The following is a 17,816-nucleotide window of genomic DNA, read 5'->3' as shown; positions in this document are numbered from 1 at the left end:
AACGGCCGTTTAGTCAAAGCCAAGATGTTAGGAAGAGAATCCTGCATTGTAACCAGCAGAAGAGGTCACAAAAGAAAACTCTTGTATCGCGTAGTGATGAGATAAGAACTCAAACACAGAAATGCATTCAAACATGAATTACATATGCATATCATACTGCCTACATGCCAGGCACTGTTCTAACCTCTGTTCCTATACTCGATTAATTTATACTAATCCAATATCATATGCCCACTGTATTTTAATAAAATGCTTTTTCCAAAGATTCATCAATTTAATCCTTGCAACATCCCTTGGAGGTGGGCATTTTATGGTTGAGAAAACTGAGTCACAGACAGATTAGGTAACCTGCCTAAAGTCCCACAGTTCATAAGGGGCAGAGCCAGGATTTGAACGAAGGCCGTCTCTCTTCTTAGCCACTCTGCCACGGAGTTTAAATTTAGTTCCAACAGTCATCCCTTTCTCCCAACTTATCATTTTCACTCTGGCTAACTCCCTTTTCTTTTTCTCCATGTGTGACCAAGTTTTGCTGATTACTCTGAGAACAAACCAGCCCACCAAGCTGAGCTTTCCTCTGCACCAATATGCAGCAGCTCTAGTCTTCTACAATCTCACTAAACTCCAAGGTAAGTCTGCAGCCACCACATTCTTCCCTGGGCAAGTCTAAAATAGTAAGATCACCAGCATGGAGAAACAAAGCACAGATATTAGCTGGGAGAGTATTAAAAAAAAATAAAACAACAAATACATGAGGCCATTGAATTTTCTGTTAATAATAAGCTGCAGTGCCCCATTGAGTTTTCTGTGTCACCAAATCCTCCCCGTTGTAGTTACACAAAGGCAACTTTGTGTTGAGAAAGCTGCTGAGAAGATGGGCCTAATCTTGGCAAGGGCTTGGTGTACCAAGAACCATGTTGTTATTTTTAAAAATAAATGACAACAAACAAAAAGAAATACTACTTAAGCCGTCTTTTCAAAAGTCACAGTGCTATTACCATCACCAACATGGATCCCTACTCTTACAAACAGGAATATTTCACCTGAGCTCGAAAGACCTAAATATACATTTTCCAGAATGGCAATCAAATTGATCTAAGAGAAAGAACACCTGGGAAAAAAAATCTTATTAATTAAACACTTCTTTATTCCTTTTGGCATAATGTGAAATGCTTTACAAAAATGACCAAGCCAGGTCTCAGCACTCTGAAAGCTAAATGCTTTTTATTATTTTTACAGGTTGGCATTTCCTTGGTCAGGTAGAGGCACCCTGTTCCTGTTTCAGCTGCACAATGGCCCACATTCATTGTACACCCACCCTCTGCCCACTGGTACCTATAGTTAACTCTTGCTCGCCCATGTGTGGGTTATCCATGGCTTCTGGGACCAGTTTGTCTTTCTCCTTAGCTTGTGGAAACTTCAGTATGAGCAGCATTGACTACTATCCAAAGGAAAGCACAATCAGGAGGCTAAAACTGTCAGCAACTCCCCTTTCACTCAACATACACCCACCACCGGGCACCTATTGTGGTCTTTGCACTGGGCCGCCATGTTCCTAAGAACCACAAATACACAATATCCCCAAAGACAAATATCATGATTTGAAGAGACCAGAGATTGTTTTCTTGATTAGTGTGAATAGCTGTAATTTATAAATAAGGTACATATTTTGCACTACCAGGAATCTGCTAAGACCAAAGGATTGACAATTTTTCAAAGTCACAAAGCGTTTTCAGAGTTACACTAACACTCTGTCCTCTCCCGATGTCATCTCTCTTAAACGGCCTTCGGAAAGGTAGGGATTGTACTGTTGATTTCTAAAACGATAACCCTTCTTAGAACCTGATACGAGAAGAAAAAAACAAACAAACCCTGATATGGTCTACCAAAAGGGCAACCATAAGCTATAGTCAATCATTTCTATTATAGCATCCGTTTACTTATACTTTGTATTTTTCAAACACATAAATTGCATACGTCTAAACACACTCACAAAACATTTTTGAAGGAACTAAGTTCCTGTGATGATGAAAACTGAAAATCCACAACAACAAAAAATGCTCTCCTCAGCTACATAAGTTACAGCAACTGAACTGTGACTTTTTTCCCCAGGTGTCCTTAAATCGCTGCAGAAAGTAGAGGAAAGGCAGAGTGGGAGTGGGAGTGTGATTGAGTCTTTTGTAATCAGTTTACTTTTAGTTGTACCAAGAGATGGTTATCTTGAACTCATTTAAATTAGCCATCTATTGCAGTGTACTAGGAGCATTTGAATTACAAAAGGGGGGGATGAGCCTCAAATCCCTACAGTTGCCAGTTCACCTGCAATAGTTTGAGGGCACTGATAATCTCCATGTGAGCTTTCTGGTAAATTCCACATTACTAACAATGTTTGGAACTCACCTTTTTCTTGACCATTTATTCCTCCAGACACTCTCTTTCTTTCTACTTTCACTGGAAAATTCCTCCCTCATCCCTTTTTCAAAGCATAATATAAGAGTTTCTGAAAAGAGGGGGTACACTGACTTCAAAGGGAAGATATCTTTCCCTGTCTCTTTTTCCCCATATGGATACTGACAGACTAGAAGGGGAAGCAACTATGAGAGAAGTAGAAACAACCAGAAATCAAGCTCAGATGATCTCCGGAGTGTTTTACTGACAAGATGATTCACGACCACACACAAAAAGTGGCAGGGTGCCATTTCCCCCTAAATCCCTCCAGCATGAGATGTTTCCAACAACTTGAGGTGGCAACTGAACAATTACTTATTATCATTTCTACCAGTTCTCTAGAGATTCTAAAGGCCTCCTATCTTATGAACCAAGTCATCTGTATTGTCATTACGGAAAATCTTTTTCCAGTTGCTCTTTGAAGCAATTACTCTGAGCAGGTGGTTGTTTAGACTAACACACACCTCTTAACAATATTAAACCAGAAAATCAACATCATCATAAGACACAGAGACTGCTCCCAAGAGGAAAAGTTTATCTCTTCATCAGGCCAGCAGTTGAGACGTTCCAATATAACCTTTAACTTGGCATTATTCTGACAACCCGTTTTTAAACTGTATTACATCTTCATTGTAACTTCATAAATGTTTGGTGCATAAATTCTACAGTCATGAAAACTGTATTGTTTTTCTTAGTCATATGAATCCCAAACTCAAGCCCTCTTAGAGTAAGGTTTTTGTGGGTCTTTTTCCCTAGGATTATACATTCTCTGCGAAAACCTAATCACAGTTTCACCTGAACCTGGATCCATTTTTGAAGAGATCTCACTTCCCCGCACCAGCACCCCTGCATTCATTCCCCTGCCTGGTCCTGAAAACTCAGAAGGGACTTGAAATGTAGAGGTGGAAACCTGTCTGAAATAGTCAAATATGTTCTTATAGCAGTCAAAGCTCAATCACTGGAGACATGATTTACTTTTAATCTTCAGTCAAGAGTAGAATTTGGAAAGCAAACTCTTTTTGTAAGAGAATAACTTCATCTACTTTAACCTTCTAATCTTTGTTTAAACTACCCAGAACAGGTTCTGTTACTAGTAAACCAAAGACAACAGTCAAATCTGAATGTTCTTATCATGTGAGGGGGGATAAAATGTGAGTAGTCTTCAATGCTAGTTAGACCAAGTGTATATATATATGGCCAGAAGCACTGTTTCCTTGCTTTGTATCTTTATTTCAGCCTCAGTGTCACCAACTTGTTTCAAAATTTAGTCTAGAACAGCACACTGGGGAATCAAAAATAAATACACTGACTATTAAAACTAGAGACTGAAGTAAAATGATGCCAAATTTTCAATCCTACAAGCTTCTGAAAACTCAACAACAAAGAGGAAGATAAAAAAAATCTTCAAAATTTGATTCTTTTTCAGCATAGTATGTTCAAAAAAACTCTTGATCAGATGAATTTAAGTGTAGCCTAGACAGATAAAGAAGCACGGCAGAATTAGGCTGGCAGCTTTGTTTCTCTAGCTTATTTCTTCATTTAACAAATACTGAAAGTTAATAATGAAGCTAGGCTCTTGTGAAAGTTCTCATTCCTCATTCTCCCAGGGTGCAGTAATTAAGTCAAAGAGGCCAGCGGGATATGTATCAGAACAAGGTGAAGGGTAAGGTAGACAAGAGAGAATACAAAACCCCAAACTTCTTTTTTTCCCTCCTCCTGTGTCCCTTTCAGACTGGTTTGGTTTTGTTTCCCTCCAATATTTCTGATCATCAATCTGACAAAGAGTATTGTTTAAATTAATAGCCACATAATCTCCCAAAGTGTTATCTCATTGCCTTGGTTGGGTACGCGGGTTTGTCTACAGGTTGCGTTTTATGCCGCTGACAACCTTTTACCTTTTTTGAATCGGCACCTGCAGTTCTCAAGCACTCCTGGTCTAGCTGTAATTGTGCTTCCAACTGCAGCAACCTCTTCATGTCTGTGTTGTCACCTCTTTGCTTTCTCTCCCCTGAAAACTTCATGCGACTCAAGCATTAAACATTTTAAAGAATACCATTTCTCATGTACATTCCTGATAAAGAAAACTGAGTGAGTCATTAAAATGCCACTAGCAAAAAAAAAACGACTTGATTTTCCCTTCAAAGCAGTATGGCCTATAAGTAAGTAGCTTGAGGACACTATGTTTCTATCGCTTTGATAAGCCGAAAGAAAGAAGCCTTGGGACAATACCCAAGAGTAGATGAACTTTATCTAAGTAAAAAAGGAATCGGTTATTTGAAAAAAATTCCATTTCATTTATTGTGACTGATTTCTTAAATATCTGGTGACTGGTAATTTGTCAGCTGTCATAATCATCAGTCCTATACTTTTATGCAGATTGAATTTTTAACTTGAAACAAGTAAGTCTCCACTCACTGTTACATTTGGAGGTAAATTACTACAGGAAGACATCCCCCACCGTCCTTAACACTTCAATGAGATAGATGCCTGTCATGAATGTTTCCTCAATCTCACTTTAATAATCTGAGTATAAAAAGTCATCTACGTCTCTGGAGAGCCCAATTATGTGTTTTCAAGGGTGAAAAAAAAAATCTGCTTTTTTTTTTTTATACAGAAAATGTTTTGATCACCACAGGAAACATGGTGGGGCCGACTGTGTATGATTTTCCGGCTTTTCCAGAAGCTGACACTTTAAAAATCTTTTTATAAACCATTTCTTACCCACTAAATATGCCAGTCTGAAGGAAGGTGGCAGAATGAAGCAGATGAGGGCTAAAGAAAGCAAAGGGAAAAAAAAATTGCAAAACAGGGACCCAAAAGTAAGATGAAGGGACAGTAGTTAGGATTGCCGAAAACCACCTTACCTTTGTAGTCGCCCACTTCAGAAATTAACACCATTCATTCACAGCCCGGCAGCAATTTACACGGCTAGCAAGTAACCTACAACATCTTCTCGGCCTCCCTCTTTTTAATGTAAAACCAAAATAAGGAGTGTCCAGCTACTCCCCACCGCGCTGCTTAAAGCAACAGGTCGTTTTAGGCTTAACTCCCAGGCTCTGGGAATTCCAGTTTGTCAGAATTTCTTAACCTTGGAAACCTGCAGAGAGAAACTCTCAACGAGGACAACTCCCCGAGCCTCTGCTTCTCACTGTCCCAAGCTGCACATTCCAACGTGGGAAGCAGGAGCGAGAACCAGAAGGCAGCTCTCTGGGGCTCAATTCCCGGAGGGAACCAGAACTTGAAAGTGCGGCGATCCCACTGGCAGAACGGCGCCGGGTCCGCACCCCGGGGAGACCCGCGGCCCGGGAGCCCTGCTACTCCGGCGCTGCGCACAGGGAGCGCTCAGCCACTGGTCTCCGAGCTCTTCCCTGTTCCCTCCTCCCTCCTCCGGCTGCCCTCCCCCGCCGAGGCCATTCGCCTCACAGTAGCAAGGTTGTCTCCCGTCTACTCCCTTCCCTAAACTCACCAAACCAGATTTTTACTCCCCAACTTCCCGTAAATCTGCACTGAAATTTTATCCTGCTCGCTGAGCCTCCGCTGGCTAAAGGCCAGTGCAACATTCCTGTTGTTTTAGGAGCCCAGATACCTTTGCTGAAGGTTAAAAAATAAATCTGCCTCGTTGGGACAGATTTGGAGACTTCGCCAGACAGATTTCTCTCCCAGCTCAAAAAGTCACATCCATTTCAGACATCCAGAGATGACCCCAGAAGTGGCACCTGCGCCACCTGAGGACATCTGTCCGAATCAGACGCCTGGTCCCTTTTCGGCTGTTCAGAGAAACCAAGCAGAACCATGTTTGAGGAATAAGGAACCTGCGGTTGAATCACGAGCCGATCAGCACCACCCCACCCCCGTCCTGCCCCCTAGTAAAGATGTCGTTTAACCAGGTAGGGTCAGAGCGAGCACCGCGGAGAGGCTGACGGAAGGGGGGACCTCCCAGAGTGTCCTTACCTGAAGCAGAGCAGCGCTCGGACGAACGCAGGAAGGAACGTCACGCGGACGAAGTCCTGACCTTTGCCGGGGCCTTCGCAGCAGGGCCTGGGGCCTGGGCACTGCTTGTTCAGAAGTGGCTCATTTTAATGCGCTCTGCCGTAAAGTTACAGCTAGTTGTAGAAAGGGAACAACAACAACAAAAAAACCCCACTACATTTAAAAACAGCAGCTAAGCCCTCCCTTAACCTTTCCTGATCTCTGCGGAGATGGTTCTAACCCCCTCCCCATCCTCATCCCAAAGAAGCCCGCAATCTGTGCCCCACCCCTTCGCGTTACCTGTTTACACAAGAGTTAAGGAGCTTCACGCATTTCAATAGAGCAGAGCGCTAAGCCTGTTTGTAGGCGCGTAATCGGCCAACAGGATCGAATTCTGTGACTAAACAAACTAGAAGAGGAAGCAGGCACCACCAGGAACCTAAAACGGAGTTGTGATTTCGGGTTGCAATGTCATTCAACTGAGAAAAAAAAAAACTACTGTTTCTCATTGGGCTATTTTAGTGAAGCACTAGTACAAAAAAATGTTTTTTGCTGGTTAAATGAGTTAATACATACAAAGAGCTTAGAACAGTGCCTGGCACAGGAGTTAGCTACTATTACTATTATTTATATTTGTACTGTGGCTTTTCTTCTGAAGAGGAGAGAGGGAGTGGTCAGAGTTAGAAGTGGGCTCTAGACTCCGGCAGTAGTAAGGCCATGAGCATGTGTTTTTTTTTAAACCTCTCCCAGCCTCAGTTTCTGGAAGATTCCAATGATGAGAATTTTGCTAACAGTTTACACTGTGGACAGTCTTGAATACAATGGTAAGAAAGTTCCTGTAAAGGAGCATCCAACTGATTTTCATCTCACTTAAAAATTGCAAAATTCACAAATTATGTGGAAATAACTTGGCCTGTACATTCCATGAAGCTCACTAATACAAAGGAAACTCAGGACCCAGCAATCAACCCTAGATGTGTGCTTCATTTTAATTAGGATTTAAGCACTTGATTTTCTGTCTGTCCCTGGGATAGTTCCTTATCCTATTCAGTTAGAAGCCCATGCTACACAAATAATGGTCATTGACATTTGAAAAACAGTGTGAAATACGGGGAAATGATTTTTAAACTCCTCATGAATATTGAAAAGTGATTATTGATAGTTAAAATGTGATCAGTGCTGACAGGACACCCTTTTTCCTCCAATTAGCTTCACTTTTAAAGAAGAAATCCCTTTACATCAATGAGGTCCTTTGTAGTTTACCAAGCACTTTCACCCACCTCATCTTATCTGACCTTACAAATCAATTCTAAGCACTACTTTACACCCATTTTGCAGATTAAGACACTGAGGTCAATTAGTTCAAGGTTTCATTTCATGATGAGGCTAGGACTAGTTTGCAGTTCTAGTTAAATCTAAAAGCCGCATTTGCCACCCTTAGGGAAAATGATTCCTTAAAACTAGCCAAGAATTCTGAAATATTTTAGATCCCTTTGATTTTTTTTATCTTCCCAATGGCAAGATTTAATTCAGATCAAATAAACATTTTCTGAGTTTTAGATTCATTCCTTGTCAATACTAACCAGAGTGAACTATCAACAACAGGCAGGCAGAATACTCCAAGGTCCTCTCACCATATCTAAGGATTGACAGTACCAGGCATCAACAAGGACTCCACAATTTTAAGACAACTTACAAAAACTCCAGTTCTACATGAGCCTTTCTCTTCTTTTCCAGAAGTATCTGGATTGTGGCCTTACAGGCCTCTCACTGTCAGGGACAGTCTCTGAGTTAAAGAATTCAAGAGGGGACATTCTTAGGCTCACAGATTTTTCTACCTCTGAACAGGTTTTTCCATAGGAAGCACTGGGGAATAATGACCAAGAATAATAAAATAAGTTTGAAAAGTGTAAAGGTTAGTAACTCCAGGTGAACTGGAGCTGGAGTCAAGAAAAGATGGCCCTTGAGGAGGCCTAGCTCCTTGGAAACAAGTCCTTATGGCCGTTCTGAGTTGGTTACTTTCTCTCAAATGTTGCCTGTAACTTCTGCTGCTTCTTTCTCAGTTTTGCTCACTGCCACTTATTAAATAAATGGGTATAGTTTTTGTTGCAAACTGCTACCCACTGCCCTCCCCAGGAACATGGCATAAACGAAACAGATTTTTTTTTTTTTTTTTTTTTAAGTGGAAGGCTATGGCAAAAGTAATGTGAGCTTTCATTATTTCTTTTTTCTGGTTTATTATTAGTAGTAGGAGTAGTAGTATCGGGCAAACCCTATGCTCGTGGGGCATTTCAGGTGTGCAATCCCTTCCTTTTGCTTTCTGCTTCCTTCTTCCCCTTCTCCCAAGAGGCAATGTGCTAGAATAAATACAAACAGCATGGAGAGCGGCTTCTCACAGATTTGAGTTTGAATCTCAACTTTACGTCTTATCTATGGGAAGCTGGGCAAGTTGCTTACCTGCTCTTAGCTTCAGTTTCTTCATCTACAAAACAATAACAATGAACTCTCTGGATTTCTATAAGAGTTAAATGAGAGGTGAAATCTTAGCACAATTCCTAACACAGAGAAGGTACTCAAATAATAGCATTTCCTTTTGTACCGGGGAAAACACCTACTCCATGGTTCACAAAGAATTGTCTTTCCCATATATAAATCTTAGATCAAATAACACTATTCTAAGACACCCTTATCAACAGAAGTAACCCTCAGACCGTTGTAAAGACCCAAAGTATACTAATAATAACCAATCATCTACATAGCATCTTCAGTGAGATTTATTACCTTTGATCATCACATGTGGGTGAGGTAAATATGGGTAAAGCACAAATCATATGCGTTGCCCTGTGGCTCAGAATAGGATTGCTAGTAGGAAGCAGAGTCAGGTTTTGTACTGCTTGTTACTATGCCCTGCTACTAGAACTGTGATTACTATACCCCGTGAAGGTACAGAATCCAGGAGTTCCAAAAGATTATTTTAGCTCATATGTAGCCAGGAGATTCTGGCCCGTTTCTGGACATTTCTCATTTGGGAGTCATGGAAACCCACAAAGAACACCATCAAAGATCTGTGCCCCAGAAGAGAGTGATGTGCTGACCCCACAGAGTACACTTCCAGTTCTATGACAAACAGAAGGGCAGCAACGGAAAGAGTTTGGGTTTGATGTCAGCAAGACTGACGTTTATATCCTGGCAGTTGGGGGGTCATGGGCAAGTGACGTAACTTTTTCTAAGACTCAGCGTGCTGCCAATGGCAAGGCCTAACTGTAAGGTCAGCATGATGATCAAATATGATACACATAAAAGCACAGCGATCAACACACTACGTTTTCAATACATGTTAGTTATTTTTCTTAAAGACCAAAAAGAACATGTACTATTGTATATGTGAGGCCTAAACGAGGCAGGTAATAAATACATGCAGAGAGCTTAGAACAATGCCTGGCACATAGGAATACTGTTTAACTGTTTGCTATTATTACTCTGCATAACAATTTCTTGTGATTGTGGTGAGGTCATGGTAAGCAATTGACTATTTGGGGGAAGGGAGGTTTTGTTATTTATTTCTTATGAGAGCCGACATTTTAGGTATTGTCTTACAGTTGGATAAAGAATAATATCTTCTCAATGATTTTATTTTGTACTTGTTTCCCTTATCTCCCCTAATTTTACCTGAAACAGAAAAATTATTGTTAGGTGGGATAAAATCACTGACCCAAACCCAAACTTTCTATTGAATCTGCTGATATTTTTCCCAACAGAAATTATTCAGAAAATAAACCTATTGGAATCTAGATCATGGAACTTGACCCAGAGAGCCCGCTCAACCTCACTGTTTCTACAGCCTCTCCTTCCCTAACCTGGGGGCCACTCGCTACGCATAGAAGCCTTTTAAAAAAATATTTTGTTTTTAATTTTTATGTTATATCCACACTGGATCTACTGTGTGCAAATTTAAGACAAGTTATTCCTAGGTACACTTTAATCCAAGGGATTTAGCCCAGCACCTAACCCTAGAATGCAGTCATCAACCCACAGTCAAAGGCTGAGGCAGGGCCGTTCAGAAGTCGGGCAGAAGGGCGCCCGTCTGGGTTTGTGGTTTCCATGCCGCACCATAGGAGGGCCCCTGAGTGAATTTTAAAAATGTACTGAGTTCACAGAAAAGGGAATTAAGTATAGCAGGGGTTCACTCCAGACATTAATCTCGGACGCCAAATCCTTCCTTTGGAGAAAGACCTTCGATACAAGGAGTCCCTTGACCTTGTTCTTCCTGCGCAAATAGCTCTGCCAAAGCCCGCCTGCTAAGTAAGGCTGAAGGCTTTCCCCCCTCTACCTGCCCACTAGGATGGAAGGAGCACTAATGTAAATTACAGGCCCTCCAAGACCCACTCAAGAAATTCTTCTGTTATGGCAACAAATGCTGTTAATTCCTTTATATCCCTTTAAGACTTATTCCTCCACCGGAGGAGATTTCCAGATTTCTTTTGATTTTATAATGGAAAACAGCCTCACATAAGGAGCTCAATCATTCAACAATAACTTATCTGAAAAGATTGTCAACGTGAAATTACTAACATTTATTAAGTGCCTACTAGAGTATGTAACACAGACACTTGTGTTAAATACTTTACATGTATTTTAATTCTCACAACAACCCCGTGAGATAGAGACTGTTGTTACACCCATTCTGTAGATGAAGAGACCAACACATGGTGTAGTTAAGTGACACTGCTGAAGTCTCACAACTAGAAAGTGGCAGAGCTGGGGTTTAACCCAGGCAGTCTGGCTCCAGAGCCTGTGATCCTAACCACAGCAGCCTATGGCCTACCAAAGATTCTATGCATGTCTGTGATTATATTATATATGGGTGCATGTATTCTAGTAACAGTAGTGTCAGCAGAAAGACAGTGCCTGGCACAAGATAAACACTCAATAAGTATTTGTTGAATGAATGAGAGAATGTGGATATACATTTAAATGTTATGATCTCAATATTTAGAAGTGAGTGTCAAAGGAGGTAGGGTTTAATTCATCTAGAACCTGAGGTTTAGAGTCACATTGAGAATGAATACAAGTGTGTTTTCAAAAATATTGTTAAGGTTTTAATCTGATATGTACTATTGGAGATTAGTATTTTATAGGACAGAGTGAATTGCGGTGTGGCCAAATAGATTGACCATAAAATGCACATAAAAATAATGTGAATATTCTCACTTTTGCTTCTCTTATTTCTCTGCTTGGAATACCCTTGTATGTACCACCCATCCATCCATCACCAGTTATAAACAGAGTAGTTAAGAACACAGTCTGGAGGGGGCGGCCCGATGGCTCAGTTGGTTAGAGTGTGAGCTCTCAACAACAAGGCTGCCGGTTCAATTCCTGCGTGGGATGGTGGGCTGTGCCCCCTGAAACTAAAGATTGAAAATGGCGACTGGACTTGGAGCTGAGCTGTGCCCTCCACAACTAGATTGAAGGACAACGACTTGGAGCTGATGGGCCCTGGAGAAACACACTATTCCCCAATATTCCCCAATAAAAAAGAAAAGTTCTATTAAAAAAAACAATGGAGCCAGATACTTGAGTTTGAATCCCTTGAGTTTGAATCCTGTCTCTGCCACTTACTGTGTGACTACAGGCAAACAACTTGACCACCAGGGTCTTTAGACTGTTCATTATTAGTACCCAACTCATTAGGTGTGTTAGGAAGATTCCGTGTGCCATTGTAAGTGGGATCTGAGAATAACACCAGACTGTTCTAAAGTTTCATGTAAGTATTTACTGTTATAACTATTCATCCAACTGCTCATCCATTGTTTTATCGAACAAATATTTGTCAAGGATCTATTATGTGTCAGGTTCTGTGCATCATGCTGAATATAGAAAAATAAATTAGATATGGTCCCTGTCTCCAAGAAACTCACATTCTATGGCAATAGGTGAGCAACCAGCCAATGGCCTTGCAGTGTATAAGCCCAGGAAGTAAGTGGCAGTCTAGCATAGACTTAAGGGGTCAATCTAGGGGAGATGATGTCACAACTGAGAGGGTTAAAGGCTGCCTAGGAGTTAGCCAGATAAAGAAGATGAGAAGTATATTTCAGGAGAGTGAAAAATCACCAAGGAACAAAAGAAAGGAATTCAGGGGTGTGAAGGCAAGGAGTTCTCTCTATGGCTAGAGGGTTGGATGGCAGTGGCAGAGATGAAACTGAGAGCTAGAGAGGGCCGATTCATGATGACAATTGTTTGTTATGCCAGGGAGTTCAGAAGGATTTTAAATAGGGAGTGCTGAGATCAGGTTGGCATATCTATTAGAGTCTAAGGTAGTGTCCAAATAGGTGGTGAAGAGAAGATTCAGGATGCATAGAGGGGGTAGGAGTCTGGGGCTTCGTGACGCATCAGATGATGGGGGTGAGACAGGAGACATGAGCAGATCTGGAGTAGAGATAATTCATTCCATAAACATTTATTGAATACCTACTATGTGCCAAGCACTGTTCTAGACCTTGGAAAAACAACAGTGAACAAAACAAGCACAAACCCTGTCCTCATGTAGCTTATATTCCAGTTGGGGATACAGAAGAAACTAAACAAAACAAGTAAGTAAAATATACAGCATTTCTGATGATGGCAAATACTAATAAGAAAAATAAAGCAGGGAAGGAAGGGAACAGAAAAATAAAGTAGAGAAGACAAATAAAGCTTAGGCAGAGTGCTGTATTTCAAAGGTGGTCAGGGAAGACCTCTCTGAGAAGGTGACATTGAGAGGGAATGAAGGTGAGGAGAAACAGAGCACTTTGGACACCCAGTGTACTCCAGAGAGAGCAAGGGTGTTGTTGGCATATTCAAGAACAGCCAAGCAGGCTGGTGTAGCTGGAGTGGACGGATGGAAGGAGAGAGTGATAGGAAATGAGTTAGTAAGATAATGGAACCCAATTGTGTACGGCCTCATAGGCCATTGTAAGGGCTATGGCTTTTGCTCCGATGGCATATAAAACCTTTGAATGGAAGAGTAAGCAGATCTGACTCCAGTTTTAATGAGGTCGCTCTGAGGGCTGTTAACACACTGCAGGGGATCAGAGCAGCAGCAGAGAGACCAGTGAGGAGGTCCTGGTAATAAGGTATGAGTCCAGCTTTGAACTCCTTGAATCTGAGGTGCCTGTGGGGACACCCATGCAGACAGGCCAGATGAGCAGTTAGTTAATTCATTGGGTGCACCTGGCAGGCATGAGAATGTCCTGTACACAGAAACAGTTTTGGTGTCTTGACAACAAGTTGGTGTTGCTTGAAACCCTGAGTCACCCAGAGTGTGGGAGAACAAGAACAGAAGAGGACTGGAGAGAGAGGCTGAGATGGAACTGTTAGTCTAGGAATGAATTAGATTCTAGAAGGAAGGCATGTTCACAAAGTCAAGTGAGGCACAGTGTTAAGTAAGTAAGTCAGCAACTGAAAACTATCATTTTTCTTTAGCAACTAGGAGATAACTGGTGATGTTGACATGGGTGATTTCAGTGGATTGGGAAAGCAGAGCAGTGAATGGGTGGTGAAGGAGTGAAGATAATAGGTGTAGACAACCTTCTCAAATAACTGGGCTTCAAATGAAGACTAGTGATAAGATAATGGGTAAAGGAGCAAAAGAAAGCTTACTTTTTGAGAAGAGAAAGACCTCGGGATGTCTACAAGCGGATGAGAAAAAGCTAGTCAGGTGGGACTTGGGGTCCTAGACACACGGGAGAATTCATTCGTTAATTTATTCACTTGTTCAACAAATGTTTATTGAGTATCTACCAAGAGTCACTCCCCAGAGATACACAGATGAATAGAAACATGGTCCATTCCCTGATGCTGGAAAGACAGACACATATATAACTATACGTAATACAAAGTGAGGCATGCAATAGAGATGGGTGCAAAATGCCAAAAAGAACCCATTAATTCTGCTTCTGTGGAAGAGGGCGAAAGTGAAGGAAACTTCCTAGAGATTCAAACATTTGAAGGGAATTAAAAACGAGAAAATGAAGGGGAGCAGAGCATTTTAGTCAGGGGAACTTCATGAACAATGGCGGCAGGATGTGGGGGAGGGGATGGGGGAAGCATTTAGCATCTGGCGTGACTGAAGCCTAGGGGTGTGGTGAAGTGGCAGGATTTGCAGCTGGTCAAGTGGGGTTTCGGCCAGATGGTTAAAAGACGTGAAAGGAGAATGGTCCCTCTTCTCACGACTGATCCGATTTGGGGCAGAAAGTGACATTGCCACGGGGTGTTTTAGAAAGAAAACTCAAGCTCAGAATGAGAGACTGATGAGAGAACTGGGGAGCAGAGACTAGTTACGAGGAAACTGCAGTGGTTCAGGTAAGGTATGACAAGGTCCATAGGGCAGTGGCTGTTCAAGAGATGTTGAATGTGGTAGCTACTGTGGATGATTGCATTCCTCTCCTTCCCATGTGTCTTCGTGTACTGACAGGCTGGAAAGTTAAAGACGACATTTCCTAGACTCCTAGGCATTTCGAGTTCCACATGTATGTGTAGTGTGACTTCTGACAAACAGATCCATTTGTGCAAGATTTAGAAGGCAAACATGAGGAAGAGGCCAGGTTTCTGGCTTTTTCTGCTGCTTCTTCCAGTGAGCACAGCCAGCAACAACTGGAGTGTCCCAGTGGCACCCCAGCATGCTGCTCTAAGCTCTGTGGGTAAAGCACAGACAGAGTCCAGGGCACCGATAATTTTGCTGGTGTGGACCTAGCAGCCAGAGCTTGGCTCTGTTGCAAATGTGGTTGTGGTGGCTTTCTGATCCCAGACTGCAAAAAAAGTGTGTATCCTCGAACTCAGTAGTTCCAGGCGTGCTTTCCTGCTTCCCCATTTCCCTGATGGTGGCTGGCAGGCCAGTTCTGCACTGTTTCCTATAGAAGTCATTCCTCGCGTTCCAGCCAAGGGCCGACTCTTCCAACAATTAATTAATAAGTATCTGATTGTATATATTCAAACACTTGCCGTGTAAAACAGCTAGAGTGATTTCTATATACTGCATTTGAACTCTGCTTGATATGTCGAATAAATAGAACTGAGAGAATCTGATGCCAATTGAATGTAGTAAAAAGGGAGGAGGTGGCAGTGAGAAAAAAAAGAGAGGAATCAAGTAAAGAGAGGTTTCTAGCTTCATTTGGCCATCAGTCAAAACAGGGATTTGTAGAAAGGGTTAGAGATTTGCTGGTAGGAGAGCGGGGCATCTCATGTGTTGGTTGGAACAGGTTCTCTACAGCACCCAGGCAGTTGAAATTGGGTCATTACTGACTAATAGGGGAGCAGAAGGAGATTTGGTTCCAGAATGTAAGTGGCATTTTTACTGCAATACATCACTGACCCACACCTGCAAGTTTAACTCCTGCAGGACAGGTCATGAAAACAATGGTGGAATTAGTGAGTCTTACATCTTTACCTGTCTGTCCCTAGGAAGAGTTTTCCCCTCGTATCTTACAATTCAGAAAGCTGGGTAGTGTCTCCTGCCTTAACTTTAGGAAGGCAAGTGCACTTTTTTTCTTTTTAGAATGGTCAGTACCAGTCTAGTCTACCAGCATCTTTCTTTCAGAGCCTGATTAACACAGTATCGCTCAAATAAAACCACATTCTAACCTTAGCCGATTGCTCTGGCAGTGACGACCAGTCAGTGCTCCAGTGACCCATAGGACGCCTCCACTCAAAAATACTGTGTTTCATTCTGGTTATGACAACAAACGTGTTAAAGTAGTATGGTCTTCTTTTTCTTTTTTCTTCCTTTTTTTTTGTTTTTGTTTTTTTGTTTGTTTTTTAACAGCTGATTCCATTTATCATCAGCATGATGACCATGTTTCCAAGGTCGCAGGCAGTAGAAAGGTCAACGGATCTCAGTTCAGCTCCTCTGAATTCTTTGGACAAATAACAGCCTGACGCTGCAAACTTGAGATGGGCTCATACGAGTATGTTTTCTGTTTTTATAATAAAATTCAGGGATTTACACAATTGTCATTAAATGTGTGCCTATGTGAATACATTTCTTAATGGCCATGAGGATTGGAAGCAGGAGACAGAGTATAAGCTTTCACAACCTGCTATAAATATTAGCAGCCATTTTTATATTAAAAAAAAGACCCTTAGTAAGACTTCAAAATGCATTGGACCATGCTTTTATTGTAGCGTTAGTGACATTCAGTTATAGTTAATTCAATGTAAACACTTTCGCTCAGCTGGATTAGGAGCCCCCTCTTGGTGTAGACATTGTCCTGTGGAGCTGTGTTTTTTCACCTCCGAGCAGAGGTACGTCCACATGGTGGGCACTCAGAGAATGCGTGATGAGTAACTGATGAAGGTTACTAACTGGGTCAGGGGACAGTGTTTTATAGTATTGGCTCTACTTCAGTGTCCTCAGCTGTGAGATGAGTTTCCAGGTCATAAGTTCTATTATTTCTTTGAAAGCCTTACCTATAAAATTTTTTGATTCTGAATGGAAAAGGATAAAGAATTTCCTTTCCTAAAAAGTTTGGAGCTGTTTAATGTGGACAGCTTGGTCGTGCCCACAGCCGGGGGATGGAGTGAATGACTCTAGAGGTTCTTTATGGGCTCTGTGATGTTGGGATCCTATTAACTCTCCTCTAACTTGAGATCTGGGTCAGGATCACCGGGTGTGAAGCCCCATTCCAGAAATGATTTTGGCTACTGAATTGTTTCTATTTTCCTCTTGTTTATCATCAGGATATTTCCCCTTTCCGTGGGGATTTTCTAGAAAGGTCACATAGCTAGCCACGTCAGAAAACTATCCTCTTGTTGAATGACAATGATAGCCTCTTTTTCTGGTTGGCAACCAGAAGCAACTGCTGTCTCATCGAAGCAGAAAGAGGGGGCTAGGCCACTTAGTTGGCTAAGGCCAGAGGGAAAGTCCAGCTTACTATGATGACTTTGGGACTGTGGCAAAATACCTTCCATGGAAGTGACAATAGGCAAAGTGCCACTGAGGTCTTGAGGGGAAGAAACATCTTCTGTGACCAGCTCTGAGCTTGCAGGGAAGGAGTTCCAAAATACTTTGCAGCATCCCTTCAGCACCACCTTTCCAGTACACTTCCAAAATGCATGAAATAATGCAGTGCCCTTTGGAATCAAGGATGATCCTGCCATAGGCATAGTAAGTAGCTCTGGGTAGAGCTATGATTATAAACCAACCTAGTCATTCATCAATCAAATACTTTGTGAGTCCCTGCCATGGGCTAGACCCTGAGCTTAGGTCCTGGACTCAGGATGGTGCACGAATTCATAATCTCTAAAGTGATGGCCTGGGTGGGTCTGCACAGACATGCAGGACTAATTATTAGAACAGCACGAGGGCGCTGCTCTGCCTGGGAGTACAGACGAGGGAACAACAGAGTCCTGTCCCCGGAAGGACTGAC

The 17,816-nt window shown here is 41.9% G+C and overlaps 1 protein-coding gene and 1 long non-coding RNA gene across 13 annotated transcripts in view; one reads left to right on the top strand and one right to left on the bottom strand.

Annotated features, from left to right (window-relative positions):
• Window positions 1–6,859, bottom strand: part of RBM47 (RNA binding motif protein 47) — a 150,151-nt gene extending 143,292 nt beyond the window's left edge. For 3 of the 12 annotated variants that reach the window (XM_019751963.3, XM_074324588.2, XM_074324590.2), the window contains exon 1: window positions 5,310–5,850. The gene's annotated coding sequence lies outside the window, so the exon portion shown is untranslated. Of the gene's footprint in view, window positions 1–5,309; window positions 5,913–6,031; window positions 6,265–6,396; window positions 6,632–6,714 lie in introns of those variants that run through there. The other 9 variants (XM_019751964.3, XM_074324587.2, XM_019751965.3 and 6 more) reach the window with 8 other exon arrangements.
• Window positions 6,860–14,580: 7,721 nt separating this feature from the next.
• Window positions 14,581–16,398, top strand: LOC148759278 (uncharacterized). The gene is made up of 2 exons (XR_016018501.1): window positions 14,581–14,754; window positions 16,214–16,398. It is a non-coding gene; the product is annotated as an uncharacterized LOC148759278 (long non-coding RNA).
• Window positions 16,399–17,816: the final 1,418 nt, after the last annotated feature.

Source organism: Rhinolophus sinicus, chromosome 1 (assembly GCF_057876585.1).
Source record: "Rhinolophus sinicus isolate RSI-liver-muscle chromosome 1, RSI-T2T, whole genome shotgun sequence".
Taxonomy (NCBI): Eukaryota; Metazoa; Chordata; class Mammalia; order Chiroptera; family Rhinolophidae; genus Rhinolophus; species Rhinolophus sinicus.
The sequence above is the reverse complement of the archived record's forward strand: the minus strand, read 5'-3'. Positions and strand labels throughout refer to the sequence as shown.